At 39.0% G+C, this 7,391-nt stretch overlaps 1 long non-coding RNA gene across 2 annotated transcripts; it reads left to right on the top strand.

Annotated features, from left to right (window-relative positions):
• The first annotated feature begins 3,460 nt into the window (after positions 1–3,460).
• On the top strand, positions 3,461–4,730 carry LOC131017084 (uncharacterized). Of its 2 annotated transcripts, none has more exons than XR_009099401.1 (3): positions 3,461–3,666; positions 4,093–4,199; positions 4,390–4,730. It is a non-coding gene; the product is annotated as an uncharacterized LOC131017084 (long non-coding RNA). The 2 variants fall into 2 exon arrangements; XR_009099402.1 differs by having other exon boundaries at positions 3,461–3,670.
• The last annotated feature ends 2,661 nt before the right edge of the window (positions 4,731–7,391 follow it).

The following is a 7,391-nucleotide window of genomic DNA, read 5'->3' as shown; positions in this document are numbered from 1 at the left end:
AGACATAACCGGTAGTGCTTCTTCTGCGATCTACCGCATCGGCAAAATCTGCATCTACAAAACCTTGTAGTGCTACATCACCTCGTCGAAAGCACAAGCATCTATCAGTAGATCCACGTAGATATCTCAATATCCACTTTACTGTTTCCCAATGCTGCTTTCCAGGATTTGCCATAATTCTGCTCACAACTCCCACTGCATGAGCGATATCTGGTCTAGTACAGACCATGGCATACATCAGACTTCCAACGGCTGAGGCGTAAGGAATTTTAGCCATGAAGTCTCTTTCCTCCTTTGTCTTTTGAGAGTGCTCTTTGCATAGGCGGAAATGGTTAGCTAACACTGAGCTAACCGACTTAGCACTGCTCATGTTGAATCTTTGCAAGATTCGATCAACGTATTTGGCCTGAGACAACTGCAAAACACCTTTTTGCTTGTCTCTGTAAATTCTCATCCCGAGAATTCGCTTTGCTTCTCCTAAATCCTCCCCTCAAACCAAGGACCACATCATGTCCTCCCTCGAACGACAATCCGTACATCTTGCACCGCCGTTACCACTCAACGGGACTCGCTGCCTGACCACACTATCAGGAAGACTTTCGATACAAGGAACCACTGGATTCAATCGTGAGTTCACTGGGGGTACACCTCCGTATATCTTGCACCGCCGTTACCACGCAACGGGACTCGCTGCCTGACCACACTATCAGGAAGACTTTCGATACAAGGAACCTGAGGTCGAGATGACCTCCTAGGAATAGGAGTTAGAGCTGGAACTGGAGACTGTGGTGGATCAGCCTCAGAGTTGGGCTCCTCCGTCTGCAAACTTTCATCTGTTTGCTTCAATGTACTGCACTCTGCAGTATCATCTGGATCAACATATGTTGGATCCTCCGTTGTTGTGTCGGTGAACTGCACTGCATTCATGTCCTTGTACATCACATTTTCATTGAATATTACGTCCCTGCTTCGGATGACCTTCCTGTTTTTGTCATCTCAAAAACGGTACCCGAACTCATCTCCACCATTATCCAATGAAAATACATTTTAGTGATTTGGAGTCGAGCTTACTCCTGGCAATATCACTAATGTGTACATACGCGACACAGCCAAATACTTTCAAGTGAGAAAGTTTAATTTCTTTGCCACTCAAAACTTCCTCTGGTATTCTGTACTCCAATGGTACAGATGTCCCACGGTTAACGAGATATGCCGCTGTGTTGACAGCTTCTGCCCAAAATTGTGTTGGCAGTCCTGCATGTATCGTCATGCTCCTAGCTCTTTCTGTCAACGTCCGGTTCATGCGTTCTGCGACTCTATTTTGTTGTGGGGTCCCTGGCATTTCCAACTTGATGCCATTCTGGTAACAAAATTTCTTGAACGCCATATCTTCGTATTCTCCGCCATTATCGGATCTCTTTATCCGTAAGCCAGTTTCATTCTCCACCATGGCCTTCCACTTCTTGAACGCCTCAAACACCTCTGACTTTTGTCTCAAGAAGTAAACCACACCTTTCACTAGTGGTCATCGATGAAAGTCACAAAGGTAAGACTTTCCGCCAATGGATGAAACTGCTGCTGGGCCCCAAACATCTGTGTGGACTAACTCAAGCTTTAGAGTTCTACCACTTGTGTTGAAACTCACCCTCTTCTGGTAGTTTCCCTTTCGAATGCATATACTTGAGCCCTTTCTGGCTCATGTGCCCAAGTCTTTGGTGCCACAAATTTGCATTCTTCTTGCTATCAGCAACTGCAATTGTCACACACGCATTCATCGCTGTGTATAGGCTGCCAGTATCCTTGCCACGTGCAAGAATCATTGCGCCCCTAGTGATTTTCCAACAATCACCTGAGAGGTGTGTATCACATCCTTCTCTCGACAATTGCTTGACGGAGATCAAGTTATTCCTCAACTCTGGAATATATCTCACGTCCTTCAATCTCCATACAGATTCATTGAGTTTGATCTGTACTTTTCCTATGCCCACCACGCTGCATGGATGATCATCTCCGAGACATACTTCTCCGAAATTTCCCGACATGTAATTTATGAAGGAATTTCGATTCGAGGTGGCATGGAAAGATGCTCCAGAGTCTATGACCCAATACTCGGCCCTTTTTTTCATGGAACATATCAAGGCATCGCCTTCTTCTTCAGCCACAACATTGGCTTCGGTCTTTTTCTCGTTTCCCTTTGAAGGTACTTTACACTGCGTTCTGTAGTGCCCGACCTGACCACAGTTCCAACATTCAATAGACTTTGATTTGTTGGAATTCTTGTGGATCCTGGAGCTCTGCCTGCCATTCCTTGACTTGCTCCGTCCGCGTCCTTGACTTCTAGATTTTTCTTTAAGGGCTTATACAGGTCCTTCTGGTACAAGTAATCCTCCATTTGCATTTTCCAAAAAACAATCCAAAATTCACACCGTTGAATTTATCAATTTTGGAAATTTTATCGTCTGTCGACATTGCTCCCACTCGATCTGGACTCCTTGGATCGTTTCTGATTTTTCAGCTAACCACCGTGTTTAGAACACCTTTTGTCGACAAATCGGACCAGCGAAAAAACATCAGAAAATATCTGCCACCACCGTGGCTCTGATACCAGTTGTTGAGAATTATAGACGCCAATAATTCCGCCCAGGATTGTTGTTGGGAAATAAGACACAACTAATTACGCCCGGGATCTAGTGTGACGCAATATTTTGGATATCGACCGATATGAAACGAGAATAAAAATGACACCGATATTTTTAACGTGGTTCGGCCAAACTGCCTACGTCCACGGACCCACACCAATATATTAGAGAATCTCAAAAGGAGGAGTACAACAAAAATACCACACTGTATTTTGTATCTACCTACGCAGAGGCTATCTCTCAACTCACTTTTATCACTCGTGTATAACTTCCACACTGAAGTTTTCTCTCACAAGATTTTTCTCTCTCTCTAGCAAAATTTTCCTTCTGCTTGGTGGTGTTGTTCTGGGGTTTTGAGGTGATCTTCATACTGCTGTGAAGGCCTCAATTTATAGGCAAAGATCAAAGGTTGAGAGCCGCAAAGCTTGAAGTAAATTTGCAGCCAAAGTGGAAGCCACCCTTTTTTGACTTGGTGGTTGCCCCCATTTTTTGACTAATTGCAGCAATAGAAAGTTGCCTCTTTTGACTAACATATATTTTATATTATACTAATATTTATAAAATAAATTTAATAGCTTATTGCATTAGTTATCGGATCCATCAAATAGATTAGCATTAGTTTAGAATTCTAATTGCGTTAGAATTCTCTCTCTCTCTAAAGCTTTAATAGCTTATTGCATTAGTTATCGGATACATCAAATAGATTAGCATTAGTTTAGAATTCTAATAATTCTGGCGAAACTACGCATTGATCAATCAGCGCGCACCTGCTCACGTCGACGCCGTTCGCACCTCCAGCCGGTCAACCGTTCGCATCCGCTATCTCGCCCTCTCGCCGCCAACCAAGCTTCAAGGTTGTGATTTTGGTTTATAATCTAATTCTGGCGAAACTACATATTGATCAATCAGCGCGCACCTGCTCACGTCGACGCCGTTGGCACCTCCGGCCGGCTAACGAATCGCTGCCGTTCCCATCTGCTGTCTCGCCGTCAACCGTCTAGGGCTCTATATGTCGCTCTCCAGTCAGGTAGGTAAGCCCTCAAACTACAAACTGTTATTTCTTTATATGAGACATGGGCACGTTGAGTGCATTCCACTCCATGCTTCCAGGTGTATAAGGGGTTTTTATATCAATATATATTTGGGAAACATCATTCACAAATATAACAAATGCTTCAATATTATTTAATTTGCTTAACCCCTTCGATCTCCTAAGAGACCTCCTATCATCATGTTTGGAGTTTTCTAATTTCTTAGCACTGCACTCCTTCTCCGAGGTTGCCTCTCTCTCTACATCTTCCATTATATTCCCGTGAGTATATTCCGAAACCCGATGCATTCTTGGTAGTATTTAGCCTGATTTATGAAGTTTCTTTGAAATTTGAAAAGCATCTCCTAGAATAGTTAAAGAATGAAGCCTTTAACTCTATGAACCAGTCCAAGCTATTAACAGAGCTTCATGTTGCTCAGCAAGAACCACATAATGGGTTTTCTTCAGTTGACAAAAGGGATAAGAACGATTTCACATAAAGTAAAATGGCAGCTGAATGATTTCTAAAGGTGACTGTCCCAGCATCTAATCTTCTTTTGTATCAGTCCCTTTACGCAAAGCGAAGAATCTCAGACGTAAGACCATGACTTATTGTGATTTATGTAGAGGGAAAGAAAGAATTTGATCCATTAAATGTAGTAGTGAATAAATTCCTCAGAATCTAACAAATCATGAGAAAGCATGTTTCTGTGTTTGCAGTGATAAAAAGATGCGAGAGCTTATGCATACAATGCAAAACCATCTGAGATGTCCTTTGTCTAAGCATGCAAAGAAGGCATTACAGCTTCCTGCTTTAGCACCTTCATGTGCTTTAATTCACAAAATTCTGCCTAAATTGATATTCAACTGAAAGTCAATACTGTTTTCATTAAAATAAATGTTAAATAAAAAAAGAAGGTAGATTTACTTTTCGAGCATAAGTGTCATCTGTGAATCTACATTATTAACATAACATCTGTGAATCTCCATTATTAACATATTCTAGAATAAATTAATACATCAAACATATTACTTGATAAAATATAATGATATAGTAATTGTTTTGCTCCCATATCAATATGTTTATATTTACTTGATAAAATATAATGACAAATTTCCGTGATGCTGCTCCTAAATGCTTGTCTGCTCCTAAATGGTTGGTGGACGTCGTATACCACCAAATAATTCCTACAAAAGCTAAGAATTAGAATAATATAGTAGCAAACAGGGTCAAACCACATAGAACAGAGTAATCGCAATCAAATTCCTAAAGACCTAAAATCGGTGTAGCCACCACGCCTTAAATTGGGAGAAAATATTAATCAACTAAGAAAGCAAATAAATCAACAAAAATCGCAAATAGAAATTAATCAAAGAAAAGTAACTCGGTTCGAATAAATCCATATTAATTTAATAACTATATTAATTTAATAACTCCGTTCATTGACGCAAAGATAAATTGATCCCTATTAACCAACCAGCTATAGGATACCGTGAATGCAACGGACATACATCTTACTTACTGTGTCGATAAACAACTGGAGACGCCACACCTGTTTATTTCCCTTATTAAAATATAATCTAATTGGAGACGCCAAACCTAGATTTAATATTCTAATAGCATTAAGATGAAGGAACCCAATTTAGACAAATTGCCCAAGAACGCAAGTAATATTTTATCTACCAATTTATTCATATTACGAACACGGTAGCTTTATCACTAATCAGCCATATTCCAACAATTACGGATTGACAGGAACCGATTGACTTTAATCCAATTAAACTTAAGTTGGTCAGACTTAAATAAAATCAGAATTATCTTTAAACACAAGGAATAAATCGAAATCAACAGAATTATAGGCTCAATTAGGTCTCACAAATTATTAAATCAATACTTCATTATTGTCGCCGAATTAAAGATGTAGCTACTCATGATTAAACTAAAAATAATTAAACAAATAAAAACAGACATTAATTAAATAATTAATCAGTACGAAAATAATTAACTAAATTGAAAATACAAATCACCACTTGTGCTAAATGAATAACTCGAAATCTGCTAACTCCAATCAAAAAGTCAAATCCAAATTACCAACTCCTCATCTCGAAATTTGCATCCAAGGATGAAGCATAAAACAAAAAGTAAAACTAACAACTAAACTTTGTCTAATGTCTAGGAATCAAAAAGTGGCGGCTAAACTAATTCTAAAAATTAAAGAACAAAACTAAACTAATGTCTAATGTCTTTTGATGAGTAAAAGTGGCGGCTCCCCTTAGAGAAACAAAATATAAATATGGGATCCTAATCCCTAAAGTGTCGTCCCTTCTCTCAACATGGGCTTTCGGCCCCTTAAAAAATATAAGCTCCCAAAATAATTAAAATAAGAGTTTTGGGCTTAATTAAATGTAAAATAATTAACTCCAAGTCCAATCTTTAAATTCCTCCACAATCAACTATAATCTTCATCAAATTCTCTACTTTCCCATATTAGCCATCATCCCTTCAACTAGATGCTTTGGTGCATTTTCATTCAAATAGGAAAAACACTCTTCCACTAACTCTAGTGGAGTCTGTAGGAAGCTCATTAGCCCTCATAAGTGCATCATTTTTCAAATGCGGGATCTTGTATGCATTGTGACCCATTTGCTTCATGATTTCCACCATACAAGCTTGTAAACTCAAAAAAACCTTGTTGAGAGTGTGAGGAGAGAGCTTTGCATATGATTCCTCTATTGCCTTTACCAATTGGTCAACATTGTAGCATGCAGATTTTGTTTGGATACTTTGAATAGCTCGAAACCATCCCAAGTCATTCACATTTGCGCTGGGTGAATTTGGGGGTTGATGCACTATTCGTATGTCAAACCCATCCTTAGTGGCAGCAGCCCTAAACTCAAGGTTTGTGTCATGAATATGAGGTTTGCATTATCCTGCTGAATGTATATGATCTTGGTTGTATTTTGAGGCCAGTTGTCTCTCATAGTCGGCAGAATCTATTTTGCATTTCAAAATACAAAATAATAATAATAATAATAATAATAATAATAATAATAATAATAATAATAATAATAATAATAATAATAATAATAATAATAATAATAATTAATTGTATTTAGTTTACATAGAAGCCCTACAATGGATACAAACTATAGGTCCATTCCATACCTTGCTAATCAAATAATCTTTGATGACTTCTTTTGTCACGGACTAAATTGGCTTCTTCTCTAAAGTCCCTGAAGGTTTGTTTTTACTGTTTCTTTGAGCTGGTACCTGCTGTGTGAATGGGAAGATACCAATCTTCCCATCGAAATGCACGTCACCATTTTCTGCAAAATGTAGCCTGCAAATGGCGCACATAAACATAACTTTGGTGATGAAGCTCTTACTCTTGATTGTGTGGTGAGGATCTCCTTCACTAGAACTTGCTTGCAGCCTTTGTTATGTAGAACCATTTCTTGTCAATGTGCACTATGTTGTTCATAGCCTTAAACTTTAAAGCCATCATGATTCGATCAAATTCCAATGCTTACGTCACCATTTTCTGCAAAATGTAGCCTGCAAACGGCGCACATAAACATAACTTTGGTGATGAAGCTCTTACTCTTGATTGTGTGGTGAGGATCTCCTTCACTAGAACTTGCTTGCAGCCTTTGTTATGTAGAACCATTTCTTGTCAATGTGCACTATGTTGTTCATAGCCTTAAACTTTAAAGCCATCATG

The sequence above is a fragment of the Salvia miltiorrhiza genome, chromosome 3 (assembly GCF_028751815.1).
Source record: "Salvia miltiorrhiza cultivar Shanhuang (shh) chromosome 3, IMPLAD_Smil_shh, whole genome shotgun sequence".
NCBI classification, from domain to species: domain Eukaryota; kingdom Viridiplantae; phylum Streptophyta; class Magnoliopsida; order Lamiales; family Lamiaceae; genus Salvia; species Salvia miltiorrhiza.
The sequence above is the reverse complement of the archived record's forward strand: the minus strand, read 5'-3'. Positions and strand labels throughout refer to the sequence as shown.